Source organism: Panthera onca, chromosome F2 (assembly GCF_046562875.1).
Source record: "Panthera onca isolate mPanOnc1 chromosome F2, mPanOnc1 haplotype 2, whole genome shotgun sequence".
NCBI lineage: Eukaryota > Metazoa > Chordata > Mammalia > Carnivora > Felidae > Panthera > Panthera onca.
In genome coordinates, this window is record NC_138356.1 from 72,167,594 (window position 1) to 72,186,491 (window position 18,898).

An 18,898-nucleotide genomic window follows, 5' to 3' on the forward strand; every position below is an offset into this window, starting at 1 on the left:
TAGATTCCACATCCCACGGGGCTACAGGGTTCCTGTACCTCTGGCCATGCAGAACTGGCGGGCTTCAGAGAGGAGTCTCACAGCCCGAAGTCACTAGGGGCCGCTGTCCTGGAATTGCAGGAGGGCCGTGGGGAAGGGGGTTGCAGGTGGCTCAGGCAGCCCCTTCCGATTGAGGGATTTCACTCAGGAAGGCAGACAGAGAGAGCTGGCCCCCAGGCTGGAACAGAGATCCTAACCTGGGCACGCGGAGCCCAGGCTTCAAAAGCTGGTGAATGATGGTTTCCAGGCACTGGCACAATGGGCAGTAATCGCTTAATGGACGCTAAGTTTCCTTTTGGGGTGATGAAAATTGTGGAACTAGGTGGAGGTGGTGGTTGCCCAACATAGTGAATGTAGTAAACGCCACTAAACTGTTCACTTTAAAATGGTTAGCTATAGGTTATGAGATTTTCACTTGAATTTTAAAAACTAGGAAGGAAAGAAGGAGGAAAGGAGGGAGGGAGGGAAGAAGGAAGGGATGGGAGGAAAGAAGAGAGGGAGGAAGTGGGGAGGGGAACCAGCTGGGGTTGGGGGGAGCCGGTGAGCAAGACCTTTAGCGTATTTTCAACCTTTCACAACATCCAGCATAGGGCTGCACCAATGAACCAGCTGTCAGAATCGGAGCGACAGGGCCCCGGAACGCCCTCTGCGCGGCCAGTTTGTATAGGCGATTCTTTAACAATTGGAAGTAAAGGCAATTTGTATTGAATAATGCAGTTTGGGTATTAGTATTTTGGTTTCTATCATAACTTCATTTCGAAAAGACAAAAGAGCATGGCATCATAGAAAAGCTCAGGGTGGAGTCTGAGAGGCCTGAATTCAGATCCCGACTCTGAGCAGCTGCAGGGCCCTGGACAAAGTCTTAAGCCTCGCTGTGCCTTGTGTTTCCTGCTTACATAACGTGGGGTGACGATGACATGCCCATCGTCGCACTGCCGTGGGGACTGAGTGGGATAGTGTAGGTAGGATTTCACCTGGAGGGTGCAGAAACAGGTGGCAGTTTGTGGTCACTATAAGGTGCACAAAATCTTCCGAAACCTGGGTCCGCGGCGGGGAGCGAATCAACGTTCTTCGGGGGGCTCTAGAAACCACTATCTAGACTCTGGCGACCTGCAAGAACACAAACGAATTTCGCACCTGCCTGTGCCCGGTACACGGTTGGTGTTTGGCAGTGGGGAGGGGACTGAAGCAAGGCAGAGTCAGCCCCGGTCCCTCTCTGCTCCTCCAGGTCTCCCCCGCATCTCACAGGAGGTGAGGGAAGAGAATGCATGGCGTGTCACCTGTCACTGTGTGTTAGGAGGTGACAGTTACCACCGAGGGCAAGAGAGCAGAGTCAAAATCCAGCAAATTCCCTGGGGTCGTTTAGTGGAGGGGGCAGATAGCCTTTCCCACTCTCCAAGAACCTACCTCCGCACAAAACGCTGGGAAATGTGATTTGTCATGGCGACATCACTGAGAAGCAGTTACTTTCAAGTGCATTGCCATGCAAATGGGTCAGCGCTCATTGCTCTAGAAAAATTCTGTCCTGTGGAGGGGTGATCTTGTATCCGCAAAACGGTCGGCGAGGCATCAAATGTCCCCCGTCTGACCACACTGAAATAAAACCATTCACTCAGTTTAATATGAGTAATTTCTCTAAGCATAAAACGTCTCTCCACGCTGGACCACAAGCACAGATGTGCAGACACACATGCGTGAGCACACACACACACACACACACAGCCTCGTGCAGACACACACAGGGAGGAGAGGGTGTTTATATGAGTTATTCTTTCTAATGGTGAAAGTAGGGGTGCTAATTATAGAAATGCCGCAGGAGAAAAGTGTAAGAAAGGAAGCGAAGCCCACCCACGATGCCCCTTCCAGGGTCAACCCTGGAACTGCCCTTTCTTAACATCTTCACATATTGTGTCTCTTTTTTTTTTTTTTAATTTTTTTAGTGTTTATTTATTTTTGACAGAGAGAGAGAGAGAGAGAGCATGAGCAGGGGAGGGGCAGAGAGAGAGGGAGACAGAATCCGAAGCAGGTTCCAGGCTCCGAGCTGTCAGCCCATAGCCCAACGCGGGGCTCGAACTCACGGACCGTGAGATCATGACCTGAGCCGAAGTCGGAGGGACGCTCAACAGACTGAGCCACCCAGGCGCCCCATATTGTGTCTCTTTTTAAAATGCATTTTATGGGGCGCCTGGGTGGCTCAGTCGGTTAAGTGTCCGACTTCAGCTCAGGTCACGATCTCGCCGTCCATGAGTTCGAGCCCCGCGTCGGGCTCTGTGCCGACCGCTCAGAGCCTGGAGCCTGTTTCAGATTCTGTGTCTCCCTCTCTCTCTGCCCCTCCCCCATTCATGCTCTGTCTCTCTCTGTCTCAAAAATAAATAAAAACGTTAAAAAAAATAATAAAATGCATTTTATTTTAATATAGTTGCAATTACACTATATCCACCCTGTTGAATCTTGCTTCCTCGTTCGCGTATATGAGAGAATGTCAATCCCACAGAGCTTTAAATGGACGGGCCAGGCACCGACAGCCTGAAACCCACACAGGAGAGTCGGCAAAGAGAAACTACTGTTTCTCCTTCAGTGTCATTTCCTCCAGGCCAGATACTATGTCTTATTCGGCGTTGCGGGCCCAGCCCTTAGCACGGTACCCGAAACATGATTAGTGCCGAATAAAGGTGTGCGGAATAAGAAATGGACGGGAGTGGGGAACAGATAGATACTGATGTCACACTGACCTTGCCTGACGGGTTTCACCGCCGAGAGGAGCTTCTCTGCAGACCCTCCCCCTCTTGCAGAGAAAGCCCCCCCACCAAGCGATAGGGAGCAGTGGAGACCGGGGTGATGGGGAGAGCGTGGCATTCACCTTCCCATCTTTGCAAAACCCCGTGCTCCCCAGACAGCAGGTGTCTGGCCGCAGGTTGCAGCTGTGCACCCGCTCAGAGCCGTGTTCTCCAGAGATGGTCTTCGGAGCAGCAGCCCCCGGGAACGGACGAGAACGGCGAGGTCTCCGCCCTGCCCCAGACTGACTCCGACTCAGAGGCGGGGCCCAGCGCCCTGGGTTTAACAAGCCCTCCAGGTGGTTCCGCAGAAGCTAGTTTGCGAGCCACCCACCGACTTAGAGCAGCGGTTCTCAGCCCCGGTGCACGTTGGACACACCTGGGGAACCTGTTTGCCCTCCAAGATGTGAGCCTCAGCCCAAGGTTCTGAGTTCATTGATTTTGGGTGGGGCTCAGGCTTCAGAGCGCTCTCAAAGGTCTCCAAGTGCTTTTAGGGCGCAGCCGGAGAAGCCGGCTCTGGACCGCAGTGAGGCTGCACGTGGCCATTTCTCGGGGACTCTTTCCCCTTCCCACCCAGCGTGCCTCATCATTACTAAGTGCGGTATTGTAATCGATCACACTGACTTTTTAATTCTGAAATATTTTATGCATACAAAGCAATGTGGAGCACCGTACCCACGTACCCGCCACCAGCGCCGTCCTATCTTCTTATTCGGCCGTTATTTACGGGCCCCCGCCCCCAAATTCATACGTTGAAGTCTTACCCCCTACTCCCGAGAATGTGATTGTTTTTGGAGACAAGGGTCTTGAAAGAGATGATTGAGTTAAAATGAGGTCACAGGGATGGGCTGTAATCTACTATGAATGGCATCCTTACAAGAGGAAATTAGGACACAGACACGTACAGAGTGAAGACTGTATGAAGGCATCTTCGTCTACGAGGCAGGGAGAGAGGCTGCGGGAAAGAACAGCCTCTGGGATTGCCAGAAAAGAAATTTCTGCCGTTTAAGCCACCCAGTCCTCGGTACTTTGCTATGACAGCCCTCGCAAACGGATTCAGTCATATTCGTGCAGATGCTTTTTTAAAAAAGCCCCAAACATAACAGCCTTGGGGCTCCCTGCAGACCCTTCTGGTTCCCCTTCTGTCCCTCCTTCTCCAGAAGAACCTCTGTCCTAACCTTTACTCTCTCTCTTTGCCACAGAGAGCCAGCAAAGTGATTAGGAGCATGGACTCTGGAGCCACAATAACTGGAGGGAGATACTGGTTCGGCCTCCTCCTCGCTGTGTGACTTTGGCCAGTTGATCACCCTTTCTGGGGCCAAGGAAACTGGGAACATGAGCTATCGCATCAATCTGGTGTTTTTAGGGTTAAATGAACTGTTTTTACGTTTTATGTTTTCTTTACTTTTGTGATGTTATGTATTTTATTTCTGAGAGAGAGAGAGAGAGAGAAAGCCTGTGAGCGGGGAGGGGCAGAGAGGCAGAGACCATCCCAAGCAGACTCTGCGCTGTCAACACAGAGCCCAACACGGGGTTCCCTCCCATGAACCGTGAGGTCATGACCTGAGCCAAAATCAAGAGTCACACGTTCAACCAAGCGAGCTACCCAGGTGCCCCAACGTTGTTTTTTTTTTTAATTTACTTATTTTATTTTGAGAGAGAGAGAGAGAGAGAGCATGAGTGCATGTGAACAGGGGTGGGGCAGAGAGAGAGAGAGAGAGAGAGAGAGAGAGAGAGAGAGAATCCCAAGCTGGCTCTGGGCTCTCGGCCCAGAGCACCACTCGGGGTTCCATCTCACGGGACCATGAGATCATGATCTGAGCTGAGAGCAAGAGTCAGATGCCTAACCGACCAGGCCACCCAGGTGCCCCATGTGAACTGCACCCCTGTGGTTTGTGTCCTGGCTCCTCTGGCCTCACCCCTTCCCCTGTGGTGTGGAAATCTCCTCCCTCACCTCCCTCCCTCCCTCCCTCCCTCCCTCCCTCCCTCCAGGTTCAGTTCCCACCCTTGCCCTGGCCTCCTCTGACCCACACGTAGGATGCGCCCTGCCTCCCCAAGGATGCCCCCCTGGCCCGCTCAGCTCCATGTCAAGACGTCCTTGCCCCAGGCTCTCCCTGAGGCCCCGGCTGCCTCTGCGATGGCTTTCAAGTCTGCCTTGCTCGCAGGCTCTATTTCCATTTTCCCTGGGACTGTGTTTCAGAAGCTCAGCGCTTCCTACATTTCAAAGGGTTTCCATAGCCCTGGTCTCCTGTGATGTCACTTCACAGTCCTGAGATGAAGACAGGGCAGCACTCTTCCCTTTGCACGTGAGGAAACCGAATCATGGAGAATTTGAGTGACTTACAGAAGGTCGCAGAGCAAGTGAGAGACAGGATTAAAGCCCAGCTCTCCAGACTCTCAAGGGGCAGAGAAAGAGGGAGACACGGAATCCGAAGCAGGCTCCAGGCTCGGAGCCGTCAGCACAGAGCCCCATGCGGGGGCCCGAACCCACAGACGGCGAGATCGTGACCTGAGCTGAAGTCGGATGCTCAACCTACTGAGCCACCCAGGTGCCCCCAAAAGAAACAATTTAAACAAAAAAAGCACGGTCCCAGAGCCACTTATGCCAGAATCCTCTGGAGGACTTGTGGAAAATACTGATTTCCGGGCCTCACCCCTACATATTCTAGTCTGATAGGGTGGCTGGGCCCCGGAACCTGCACGTTGATGACCTTCGCTGAGTGGGTCCAAGGCACGCTGGGTTTGAGAAACACTGGGCCCTACAGCAAGCCTTGCCCCCCTCTCACCCGACCTTCACTGCTGCCAGCAGCTCCTAGCAAGGTCACCCGCCCCTGCCGGCTCTGAGGTGGGCAACTCACCCGTGTCGACCGAGGTGGGGGAGGCCTGTACGAATGGCTGATAGAGGCCTTACAACCCCGTGGGACTTTAGAGCTCACAAAGGCATTTTATACACATTTTCCTTCACCTTCAAACTCTGTTCCCCGAAGGTGAGGCAGGCAGCGTTATGCCATCTGGAAACAAAACGGAGGCCGGAGTCCAAGTGGCATGCCCAAAGTCGTTTATTTAGTAGCAGGAGCTGGACTTGAACTTGGTCTCAGGGCCTTAAACCTGTCTCTGCTGTTACCAGAAGTCACTCTGGAAAATTCACCCTCGGGTACCTAGTAATCCAGTCACTGGGTGACCACATTGACAGGACAGTAGGGATCACCAATAGGAAGAGGCTTTACAGATAAAAAACAGATTTGGGGGGGGCTTCTAAGTAAGACGGGATAACAAGAGCTGGATTTATTCACCAGCCTTAAAATATTTGGGGAAAAAAATAACAACAAGAGAAAATACTGTTTCAGACATCGGACAGCGGGTTGCAAGGACAGTGATTTTGGAGGGGCTAGAGAGGGTCATACCCCCTTCCTCGCCCCCACCCCCCCAGCCTCTGCTCCTTTGAGGATCCTTCCTATCCTCTAGAGCCCCGCCCCATGGAGGGGGCAATGGCTGCCCCAGGAAGGAATCCCGGTTCCGCCCTGAACTCCATTGCACAGCACCTCTCAGGCACTTACCCTTTTTGTCGCGCCCTGTGACCATCTGGGGGCCAATGGTCAGGAAACTCTGAATGCAGGAAGTTCTTCCATCATCTCCCTGCCCAGCACCAAACACCGTGGTCTGCACAGAACAGAGCTCACAAAGTATTTCTGGAAAGAAAGAGCGAATGATTCTTTCCACACCTTTTATCCTTAAAAGGAAAAAAAGGGGCGCCTGGGTGGCGCAGTCGGTTAAGCGTCCGACTTCAGCCAGGTCACGATCTCGCGGTCCGTGAGTTCGAGCCCCGCGTCGGGCTCTGGGCTGATGGCTCGGAGCCTGGAGCCTGTTTCCAATTCTGTGTCTCCCTCTCTCTCTGCCCCTCCCCCGTTCATGCTCTGTCTCTCTCTATCCCAAAAATAAATAATAAAAAACGTTGAAAAAAAAAAAAAAATTAAAAAAAAAATAAAAAAAAAAAAAAAAAAAGGAAAAAAAAAATGCCTTTAAAAAGAAAGAGTGAGATACACTCCTATAATCATCATAGTTCCCCGTGATGTTTTTGTTTTCACAGTTTAAATGTATTTACGTAATCTCTACACTCAAACTCATGTCCCCGAAATCAAGAGTGGCATTTTCCTCCAACTGAGCCAGCCAGGCGCCCCTGTCTTACAGATTAAAAAAGTAAATCTTTGGGTGCATCACCTGACTGGTGAGAGAGAGCTGGCTCATTCCTGCAAGAGTTGTTACCAACTAATCGTGGCAAGAACAGGCAAGGAACAGGCATTGTCACCGGAGAATGCTCATAAAAGTCACATTCCTGGCACACCAATGGTATTTCAGAGGGACAGAGAGCAAAGTGATTCTTTCCAACAACTACCAGTCGGGAAACTGTTTTAACCCGAATCCCCTCTTTTTTCAGTGAAAGAGAATCATAAGCCTAAAACAGATTTTTATTTTGGGGGGTGGGGGGGATAGTCAAAAGTTCACTTTAAGCCTCATTGAGGGAAAAGCAAGAAGTCTCTAAAGTCCGGTGGGATTCCCAAGGGATGCTGGTCAGTATCAGACTATCTTGTTGGATATTCTACATGGCACTTATCAGATACTACCTTACCTATGAGTTTTCTGTTTCCTCCCACTGGATGTAAATTTCAAGAAAATGGAGATCTTGTTTGATTCCTGAGCACACAGAACGGGGCCTGGCACCCAGCAGGTGCTCTGTAAATGTGTCTTGGAAGAACTCATAAGACAGAAGACATTCCTCAGTCCCCGGGGCCGGGGGCGTTTGCGCAGAGGCTGGGCAGCTGGGCTTCGCAGGAGGACCCCGTATACTTTCTGCCCAACCTCTGGCGGAAATGTCACAAACAGGAGGGGGAACGAGGGAGAATCGAGGTGAAGGTGAGCCCGGTGTGGAGGAGGACAGAGGGGAGGCCATCCTGCCCACAGCTTACGTCCGGGAGAGAAAAACAGCTTGGGTGTTCGCTTCTTCGCAGTGGTGAAAGCGTTTCAGCATGATGGTAGAAAGGTGCCCTGTCTGTTGAGGCAGCTTCTCCCTCCAGAAATGTGCTTCCCTCTTCTTGCCACCAAACCCGGGCAGGTCACACCCTTCCTTCCAGGGCCAGCCCCAGGGCGACTTGCCACGTGCTCTGCAATATGTCCACATTGTGCCGTGGTTGCGTCAGATCTCTCTCTTCCTTCCTGCCATCTCTCCTTCCTTCTCTCTTTCCTTTTCTTTGGGAGGAAAGAGACGGGACGAGCCCTTCCCCCACCCGTCCTGTGGGATCACCGTTATTCTGCACTCATCTTTCATCACTGCCCATGCATAGACAATATGTAGACCTTTGTGGATTTTTAAAACTTTGCACAAGTGGTTGCATTTTGTATGAATCCTTCTGCACTTTTCCTTTTTGCTCAGTGCGATTCATGTGGCTACATGTAGCCCTGGTCTGTTCATGGGGTGATTCACAGCGGTTCATTACCACCACGTGGAAAGCTAGTAGTCTTTCTGTCTCTCCAACCCTCTGTTACCGTGCAGGCTCCATGAGAACAGGTCATTTTCTTTTTTTAAATACTCCTTTATTTGTTTATTTTGAGAAAGAGAGAGAGAGCACAAGTGGTGAAGGGGCAGAGAGAGGGAGAGGGAGAGTGAGAATCCCAAGCAGGCTCCACACTGTCCGCGCAGAGCCCAGCATGGGGCTCGATCCCATGAACCATTAGATCATGACCTGAGCCAAAATCAGGAGTCGGACGCTCAACCAACTGAGCTGCCCAGGGGCCCCAGAATGGATCATTTTCTAGGTAGTAGAATGACACCTAGAAAAACTGGTTAACTCGTTCTAAGAATTTATCAACACTTTGTAAGTATTCCACTGTATAACGTGACCACGATCGTCTGGGCCATGCAGATGACATCTGCATTATTTGAATATTTTGCTCTTTTAAACGGGGCTTTTGCAGGGATGTTCTTTTCCCTGCCTCCTTGTGCTCACTTAGGAAAGAATCTCATTTGTATCCAAGACTGAAGCGGCTGGGTCATAGGTAGATAAATGTAACTTCAAACTTATTAAAACTATTACACACTTTCCAAAGTGGTTTATTCCAAAGTGGTTAAGACTTGTCTCCACCAGTTACACACATGCGCACGCACACACGCACACACATATATATGTAAATATATGCATGTATATATGTAAATACATGCGTGTATATATGTAAATATATGCATGTATATATGTATATATATTATAATATATGTATATATGTGTATATATATCATTATATATATTATACATGTATAAGGCTGCAGACATACAGTTCTGACCTCAGAACAGTGGCACTCAAATCTCAGATCTCTCTAGAATTTTTCCACGTCTAAACCGCATATGTAACGGAGATCTTTCTCTTTTGACACGCGGCAGGATTTCCGTCTTCTTTTTCACGGCTGTTAGCGTTCCCTTGTCCGGATGCACCTTAGCTTTGTAAATTAGTGCCCTGTTGCTGCGTGTTAGGTTATGCTCTGAAGCCATCATACAGTAAGCATGTTTGTGTGTTCTGTGGTTCTTTCCTGTGGCTACATATTTTTTTGGGTGGAGGTACCATAATTAACTAGTCACGTGTATTTTTTTAAATTACAGAATGGTATAAATCTTGTATTTTTCTCAGGGAAAATTCCCAAGAGTTGGAGTTTGGGTTGGCATATTAATACTTTTTGTGCCTCTTATGTATTGCCAAAAGGATTATTATAACTTAGGCTGCCACCCTCCCGGAAACTTCTTTATGTAAGTATTGTGGACATTTGCTTCGTGGATTTGACCCTAAGTGTTCACATAAGCATGATTGGTGGTGATTTTCCTCTGTGTCCCGGGGTCCCGGCACATAGTAGGTACCCGGTAAATGCTTTTTTGAGAGAAGGGATGGTGACCAGAAAGAGGCCTAGGTATCTATCAGTCTAGGAAGATGGGCGACCAGGCACGAGGAGACGTTGCCTCAAACTGGAAGGACATTAAAGACCTGGAGGCCTGGTGGGCAAGGCTGAGATTCCTGGAGGGGTCGCCCTCCCTGTCCACTCCTGGCTGGGCCGACCCTTGCCCCCGGCTGGGGAGTGTCGGGCAGGGGAACCTGTCAAGGGCAGAGCCAGGTGCAAGCCCTGCTCGTGGGAGAGCTGCTGGGTGTGGCCACAGATGACAAGCATGTGGTCACAGTGGTTTGAGGAAGCAAGCCCCTGGATGCCACCCGACCCAGACTGTTCTCCAGCTGAGTGACTTTGGGAAAGTCCTTTAAGCTCTCGGTCATAGAATAAAGCACCCCCCCCGCCCCCCCACCGCCACCCAAAGACATCCATGTCCTTATTCCCGGGACCTGTGAGTAGGTTACCTCCCCTGGCAAAAGGGACTTTGCAGCTGTGATTAAGGATTTTGAGATCAGGAGATTATTCCGGATGGTCCGGGTGGGACCAATGTCATCGCAATAATTATACAGGACTGTGAGAGGGTCAATGGAAGAAAAAGATGTGACCACGTAACCAGAGGTTGGAGCCACACACTTTGGAGATGGGAGAGGCGGCCACCAGCCAGAGAAACGCAAGGAGCCTCTTCAAACTGAAAAAAACCAAGGACATGGATTCTCCCCTGAAGTTTCCAGAAGGAACACAGCCGGGCCAGCACCTTGATTTTAGACTTTTTAATTTTTGTATTCTTTAATGTTTATTTATTTTTGAGAGAGAGAGAAAAACAGAGCTTGAGCAGGGGAGGGGCAGAGAGAGCGGGGGGACACAGAATCCGAAGTAGGCTGTCAGCACAGAGCCCGATGCGGGGCTCGACCCCTCGAACCGTCAGATCGTGACCTGAGCTGAAGTCAGACGCTTAACCGACTGAGCCACCCAGGCGCCCCTTGATTTTAGAATTCTGACATCTGGAACGATGGGAGAATGAGTTTGTGTTGTTGTAAACTACTGTGTTTGTGGTCATTTGTGATGGCAGCACTAGGAAACTACCCCCTCGAAAGCCCCAGGGGCCCCATCTGTAAAGTGGAAATAATAACAGGACTTATTTTAAACACTTACTTTGAGGCTAAAACACGGTAGGATAATTTAAGTGCCTGAAAAATGCTAAGTGTTTAATCAACGTGTGGGCAAGTCGCTTGGCCTCCCCGGGCCAGAGATACCCAGGATCAGGGAGGGCTCCTTCTGAGTGCACCTGTTCTTGGGGAGTCCAGGCCACTCTCATCTCCCCGGACCGGGGGGATCCCACGGCCACCCTCTCCTTGGCCGGTGCCTGAAGCCCTTGAGGGCAGACGGGCCCTGGAAGGGGCCAGGACCGGATACTTTCTGCAGCCTGGAGCTCAGCATCCTGCGGCTCTGACCAGCGTCCTCAGGGCACAAGAGGGGGAGCTAACTGGGGCTCACGGGAGTGGAGACAGAGCTTGCTAGTTCCTGCAGTGATTCATTATGGCAGAGCAGGCCGGAAGGCAAGAGACTGTACACGTTCCAGAAGGTCATGGCAAGGGGAAAAATCACCTCATCTAACAGAACAGTGATTCACCATGCTCGGAGCCTAATATAAGCACATCCGCATGCACACACACATATGCACGCACATGCTCACACATATACACACGCACACACACACACGCACATATGCACACACATACACATATGCACACACACGAACTGTCTTCATCTATAACACATTACCATAGACTGAGCGGTTTAAAACAGCAGAGATTTCTTTCTTTTAAAAACAATCCTTTTTAAGTATATTTATTTATTTTCAGAGAGACAGTGAGAGCGAGCAGGGGAGGGGGGCAGAGTGAGGGGGAGAGAATCCCAAGCGGGCTCTGCACTGTCAGCGTAGGGCCCGACGCAGGGCATGAACCCATGAACTGTGAGATCCTGACCTGAGCTGAAATCAAGAGCTGGGTGCTTAAGTGACTGAGCTACCCAGGCGCCCCTCTTTTTTTTTTCAAGTTTATTTATTTTGAGAGAGAAAGAGAGAGAGAGTGACAGTGCGAGAGCATGTGCTCGAGCAGGGGAAGGGCAGAGAGAGGGAGACAGAGGACCCCAAGCAGGCTCTGTGTTGTCAGCACAGACCCTGACATGGGGCTCGATCTCACGAACGGAGAGATCATGACCTGAACCGAAATCAAGAGTCAGACGCCTGGCCGACTGAGCCACCCAGGTGCCCCAAGATGTATTTCTTGTTATTTATTTTTCCTTAGCGGATAGGACGTCCAAGATGGAGGCACCAGCGAATCTGGAGTCTGGTGGGGGTCTGCTTCTGGAGGGGGGGTCGCTTGCTGTGTCCTCATGTGGAAGACGACTGAGGGAGCTCTGTGGGGCCTCTCTTACAAGGGCACTGACCCCATTCATGAGGGCTCCATCCTCCTGACCTAAGCACCCCCAAAGGGCCCACCTCCAAATACCCTCACCCTGGGGGTTAGGATCTCAACACAGGGATTTGGGAAGGACACCGGTCTGCAGCAAGAGCACACATGTGCACGTATGCACACGCACAGACAAGCACACACTCCCGGTGGCTCCAGGACAGGCAAAGCTATGTACTCCCTGCTGCAGAGACCAAGAAGCTAAAATGGAGAAGGGAAAAGGCTCGCTCAAGTTCATCCCATCGGTTGGAGTTAAGCGAGGACGGACCCAGGCTCCGCCCTCCTGGGTTCTGCAGTGCTGATCAGGAGGTGTCTCCTATTCTTCTTGCCCCTGCTGCCCCCCACCCCCTCCTGACTGGACAGGAGCAGAACCGTGAGCAGAACCATGAGCGTGAGCAGAACGTGAGCGTGAGCAGAACCGTGTTCATAATGGTGCCAACTGGATGTGATTTCGAGAGCTGGGACTAGGTTGTTTTTCTTCTTGTCATTCTTCTCTTGGCATAATTTTGGGGGGCTGGGGTCAGGCTTCTTGTTCTCCCTCCTTAAAGATGTTACCTGAGGGGGCGCCTGGGTGGTTCAGCTGGGCATCTGACTTTGGCTCAGGTCATGATCTCGCGGTTCATGGGTTCGAGCCCTGTGAAGGGCTCTGTGCTGACAGCTCGGAGCCTGGAGCCTGCTGTGGATTCTGTCTCCCTCTCTCTCTGTTCTTCCCCTGCCTGCACTCTGTCTGTCTTTGTCTCTCAAAAATGAATAAACATTAAAAAAAAAAAAAAAAAAGAAAAAAAAACAGAGAAGCTGTTACCTGAGGCCCTACGATGTGCTTAGAGCTACCGGGAGCAAGACGAGGGCAGATACAGCTGGTGCCTAGTAGGACCTTCACATCTGGGCGGCGGCCTGGGCCCTGGAGGTGCCAGAGCCCCTGGGGTAGGGTGGGGGGTATCGGTGAGTGGAGGGGGCCGGGCAGCCGCTGGGGCTGGAAGGGAGCTCTCAGCGTAGCAGCCGGGCCCCAGGCCATTTCCATCCATGCTTTCCTAGTCTCGTGTTGCTCTGATTAAACAAGAGAAGGGAAAATATATCAGTGTTAGTTTCAGGGGACGGTCCGTGAGCAGCGTCGAACCACCTGGGTGGATCTGGTCAGAGGGCGGGGTCCTGGGCCCCACCTGCTGACTCAGAGCCCCGGGGTGCAGGGCTTGTGCTTCTCAGGCTCAAGCGTGAGCCCCGCGGGGGTGAGGAGAGGGGAAAACAAAGCCCGCAGAGGGCAAAGGGGGGGCAGCGGGGCCCCTGCTCTCCGCTTGGCCCCTAGAGGACCTCCTGGCCGCTGGTCGGGCCTTCCGGTCACGATCACGGTGCCAGGGAGCAGGTCTGAGCCTCGGGAAGCCTGCCCTGCAGGGAGGATTCTCTGACCGAGGTGATATCAGCATTTCCCAGCCTGACTCACCGGAGGGAGTGACTTGACCGTTAAGAGCCCAAGGGGGCAGAGATGAGGAACTTGTACCAGAGTTTCATTTTTATTTTTAAACTCATAGCTCAACCTTCAGCAATGTGTCCATGCCCCCCGAGGAAAGCTGTGTGTGAAAGAAAGTCTGGCTTCGGAACCACCAGGCCTGATCCTCCAGGACCCGAGACCGCGGCCCCTGCCCCCTGCCCCCTGCTCCCCAGGCAGCTGTGCAAGCACGCTGGCTGCAGGGTGGGGGAGAGGGGGGCGTCAGGGTGAGGGCTGCAAGGTGCAGGCACCAGGCCCAAGACTCCCCGAGGGGCTCCCCCTCTGTGCGGTGGGGGTGGTGCTGCGGGGGAGACCGAGAAACCCTTACAGGGGCCAGAAGGGTTTCCTCTCGAAAGGAGAGCAAAAGAACACTTTCTTTTGGTTTCAAATTTTGGTAAAGTTCTTTTTGGCCCAAGAAGCTGAGAAACACTCCTTTTGGCCCCTGAGGAAATAAGAATGAAAAGCAGGGGCGCCTCGGTGGCTCGGTCAACTGAGCGTCTCACTTTGGCTCAGGTCATGATCTTGAGGTTCCTGGATCTCGTGCTTGGCGAGTTCAAGCCCCGCATGGGGCTCTGTGCAGACAGCCAAGAGCCTGCTTCGGATCCTCTGTCCCCCTCTCTCTTTGCCCCTCCCCTGCTTGCATTCTCTCTCTCTCTGTCTCTCTCTCAAAAATAAACAAAATTAAAAAAAAAAAAAAAAGAATGATCTGAAAGTAGAGGGTTGAGGGAGCTGTGACAGGCTCTTTGGTGTAAATATTGGGGAGAGAGGAATTATCATTTATGGATCCAATGACTTATACCAGACCAGATGCAGGTCTTATATTAAAAAATAAATTTATCAAAGTGGCATGTACAGACACATTATTCAGGAGGGTTTATCGTGAAGTGTTCCAAGTTGTCTGTCCTCTGTCCATTTTGTGAGGGTGGTGGGGGTGTTCACGCTTCAGGGACAAGCAAACTAAGGGCTGAGGGGCAGGCTGACTGGCCCACGTTCGCTCAGCTGTGAGGGAGGCACGAAGCCTCACACCCAGGGCCAGAGACTCCAAAGCCCGTAGCTCTGCTTCTAGAGGCTGTAGAAATGCTTAGTTTAGTCTGGACAACAGTATTACCAGAGAAATCCCAAAGATCACTCACATATTTAGGTTATTTTCCCGGCTTTGAAGGCTTCAGAGTTTGTGACTCCTGAAAGTTCCATCTTCTTGAAGACACGTTCACGTCCAAGAGTGGGAGGAAAAGACCACCCACAGAAGGAAAGAAAAGTTTTGTGAATCGTATCTTTGATAAGGGATTTGTATGTAATATATATAAAGAACCCCTGTAGGGGCGCCTGGGTGGCTCAGTGGGTTGAGCGTCTGACTCTGGATTTCAGCTCAGGTCATGATCTCGCAGTTCGTGGGTTCGAGCCCGAGTCTGGCTCTGTGCTGATGGAGGGCCACCTGCTTGGGATTCTCTCTCTCCGTCCCTTTGCCCCTCCCCTGCTCACTCTCTTTCTCTCTCAAACAAATAAACCTCCTACAAGTCAGTAACGAAAAGACAATCCCCATTTTAACCCGGGGGAAAGGTTACTATGTAGCCTTCTCTGCAGCAGACTTACACGTGGCCGGGAAGCACATGAAAAGACGATCCATGGCGTTAGTCATCAGGGGAACGCAGATCAAAACCACAATGAGGCACCACTCCAACCCCACGTGGCAGGCTCTCATAAAAAAGACAGATAATAAACAGCGTTGTCGAGGACGTGGAGAAACAGGAAGTCCTCACGGACCGCTGGTGGGGGCGTAACACAGGGCGCCGCCGTGGAAATCAGTCCGAAGCTCCTCACATGGTCACACACAGTGATACCCATGACCCAGCAGGTCCACTCTTAGGGATGAGAAATGAAAACATACGCCCACACAAGACCTGACACACAAATGCTCACAGCAGCGTTATTCAAAACGGTCCAAACAGGGGACGCCATCCAAAGGCTCATCAACGGATAAACAAAGCAAAGTACATCCATAGGGTGGAATATTACCTGGCAATGAAAAGAAATGAAATCCTGATATATTGGACAACATGGATGACCCCTGAAAACATTATGCTAAGTAGAAGAAGCCAGAGAGAACCATATATTTTATGATTCCATTTATATGAAAGGTGTAAAGGAGACCAACCTATATAGACTGGAAGTAAATTACCAATTGTCAAGAGCTGAAGGGAAATGGGGAGTGACTAACGGATACGGGGTTTCTTCTTGGGGTGATGAAATGTTCTAAAGTTAAGTGTGGTGATGGTTGTACAATTCTGGGAATACACTAAACACCATCGAAATGTACATTTTAAATGGGCAAACTGTATGATCTGTGACATATTGCAATGAAGCTGTTATATGTTTGAGTTTTATTTAAGTAATCTCTACACCCAACACGGGGCTCAAACTCACGACCCCAAGATCGAGAGTCACATGCTCTACGAACTGAGCCAGCCAGGCGCCCCAAGCTGTTGCATGTTTAAAAAAGAAGAGAGGTGGGGAGGTAGGTGACAGATGTTAAGCAGGTAGCGAGGTCATCAAGGGCTCACCTTCGCATTCGAGCAGACTTAGCTTTTAATTTTAATTATTATTATTATTTTAATTAAAAAAATTTTAATGTTTATTTTTGAGAGGAGGAGGAGAGAGAGAGAGAGAGAGAGAGAAGGAAAGAGAGAAAGTGTGAGCAGGGGAGGGGCAGAGAGAGAGGGAGACAGAGAATCCGAAGCAGGCTCCAGGCTCCAAGCTGTCAGCACAGAGCCCGATGCGGAGCTCGAACCCACAAACTGTGAGATCATGACCTGAGCTGAAATCAAGAGTCAGACACTTAACCAAGGGAGCCACCCAGGTGCCCCTTTATTATTATTTTTAACCTTTATTTTATTTTATTTTATTTTTTTTAAACGTTTATTTATTTTTGAGACAGAGAGAGACAGAGCATGAATGGGGGAGGGGCAGAGAGAGAGAGAGAGACACAGAATCGGAAGCAGGCTCCAGGCTCTGAGCCATCAGCCCAGAGCCCGACGCGGGGCTCGAGCTCATGGACTGAGAAATCGTGACCTGAGCTGAAGTCGGACGCTTAACCGACTGAGCCACCCAGGCGCCCCTTTAACCTTTATTTTAAATGGGCTCCATGCCCATTGTGGGGATTGAACTCACAACCCCGAGATCGAGAGTCACAGGCTTTACCGACCAGCCAGACGCCCCAGGCTTCCTTTAAAACAAAACAAAACAAAGCAAAGCAAAGCAAAACAAAAAACTTTTGTTGAAGTACAACCAGCAGACCCCTGGAGCTGGCTCAACCCAATTTGCAAGGATGGACTAGACAATCTGTGCCTCTTTTCCCGACCTGGTATTCAGGGGCATCACATTAGCAGTTTGTAATCAGCCGTGCTAGAGACACTCACACTGCCAGAATTGGGAGATGCTACAGATAAGGGCTTCTAAATATTTTACTTTTTTGAGAGCTGGCTACACATTTATCAGCATGCCACTGAGAATAACTCATGAAGAAAGCGCATGTATCAGAAGTGAACAGCTCAGTGAATTTTCACAAAGTGAAGAAGCGTGTGAGCTGCACCCCGAGGAACAAATAGAATAGGATCTGTACCCCAAAGTCTGTCCCCCAGCGTCCCCTGCAGGATTCCCTTTGGGCAACCGCGATTCCGACTTGTAACCACACGGATACGTTGTTTCTTTTTGTTAGGTAGAATCGAAGGTGAACTCTAATTTAGAGTCTGGCGTCCTGCACTCGACCCTGGGACATTCACCTCTATTGTCTGTATAACGATCATCCTCATCACATGGTGCGATGAATCCCCAGGTTACACGGCCGTTGCACCGTTGATGGACATTTGGGCGGTTTCTAGGTTTCTACCGTTATAATAGTCCTGCTAAGGACACTCTATTCTTTCGGCCAGCACGAGCACACATTTCTCCAGGGGAGTCTACGGGTCCAGGGGCAAGTTCAGCTTCGGTAGACAGATTCTCAGCCGATCTCACTTTCACTCTGTTCCTATTTTCTGCCTCCTGCCTTATCTTCCCTCTCCTTGCAAGCTGGCCCGCCACCCCAGCACCTTCCACTTTGGCACGGACCAGACCAGGCCTTGGCTTCAGGCGGGAAAGTGAACCCCAGGCCGCCGACACTAGCCTGGAAGGGAAAGCAGGAAAGGCGGCATATACACCTGTTGCTCTGTCACCTCTAGAGCTTTCTCTCTGGAGCCGTGAAACGAGATCCCTGCTGGTACAGGCGGCAGGGCAGGCCAGGGGAGTCCTGGCGTCTGAGTTTTCTAAGTGGTTCCAGCTGAGCAGGAACGAAGCTTGCACATTTGGACAATGCATTCTTGTGAATCTTTGTTCTGAGGCTTAGTGCGCCATAAAAAGAGGTCCATTGTCAGGCCGCCTGTTTACTGGGTGGGAGTCAGCAGTATGCAGTGCAAGTGGGCAGAGCAAATGTGGACCAGAGGCTCCCTGGCCTTGGCCCTCGCTGGGGTGGGTGCTCCCCACGCCCTTGAAAGCACGATGCTTCCCCTGCTAACGTGACCCTCCCCCTCCCCCAACGGCCGGTGCCTTTGCCGGGTTCCTGCGTTCACTCACTCAAGGGATGCCTAGCAAGGACCAACTGCGTGTCGAGCTTTGTGCACATTTGTGGTTCTGATCTCTCACCTGTCCCTGGGGAAAGTGGGGTTTCAAGTTCCTGTCATTTTTGAGGATGACGGGGACCGCGCCCCCGGTTGGTGGGTGGGAATCACCTGTGGATGCCGGCTAGATGCAGGCTCAGAACGACCCTGAATCTCCAGGCACAGGGCCCCGGAGTCTGACTCGAATACTGAAGCCCCCTCTCCCCGCCCGCCCCGATGATGCTAGCCACCCAGCCTGAGAACCTGCCCCTAACGTATTTTCAGCGTGCGGACGGCTTATTCTGAGATCCACTTGGACCTGTGAAGCAACATGTAAAATTCTGCCCACAGAAGCTTGCCCACCGGCAAGCTTTCTCCCCAGGCGGTTTTGCAGGTCAGAGTTTTGGCCTCCTGAGCCTCTGCCTAGGGTTTGCTGTGGGGTAAGGTTTTTTGCAAAACAGCTGTGTTTATCTGAGCTTTAATTCCTGTTTTCAGGAGCTTAAGTGTTTCAATGTTGCACACGGGGCTGCTGTGCTCACAGATATACACTGGCTTGCTCACTGTTGCCTTTCGGTCACTTT

General features: G+C 51.1%; 1 long non-coding RNA gene across 4 annotated transcripts; it reads right to left on the minus strand.

The window, feature by feature from the left end:
• Window positions 1–863: 863 nt before the first annotated feature.
• Window positions 864–18,537, minus strand: LOC132664532 (uncharacterized). 4 transcript variants are annotated; one of them, XR_013553488.2, is made up of 4 exons: window positions 14,823–18,537; window positions 7,441–13,253; window positions 6,371–6,502; window positions 864–1,632 (listed from the first exon to the last, which is right to left on the minus strand). It is a non-coding gene; the product is annotated as an uncharacterized LOC132664532 (long non-coding RNA). The 4 variants fall into 4 exon arrangements; XR_013553489.2 differs by having other exon boundaries at window positions 7,441–7,972; window positions 13,009–18,537; XR_013553490.2 differs by having other exon boundaries at window positions 864–1,149; window positions 1,447–1,632; window positions 7,441–18,537.
• Window positions 18,538–18,898: the final 361 nt, after the last annotated feature.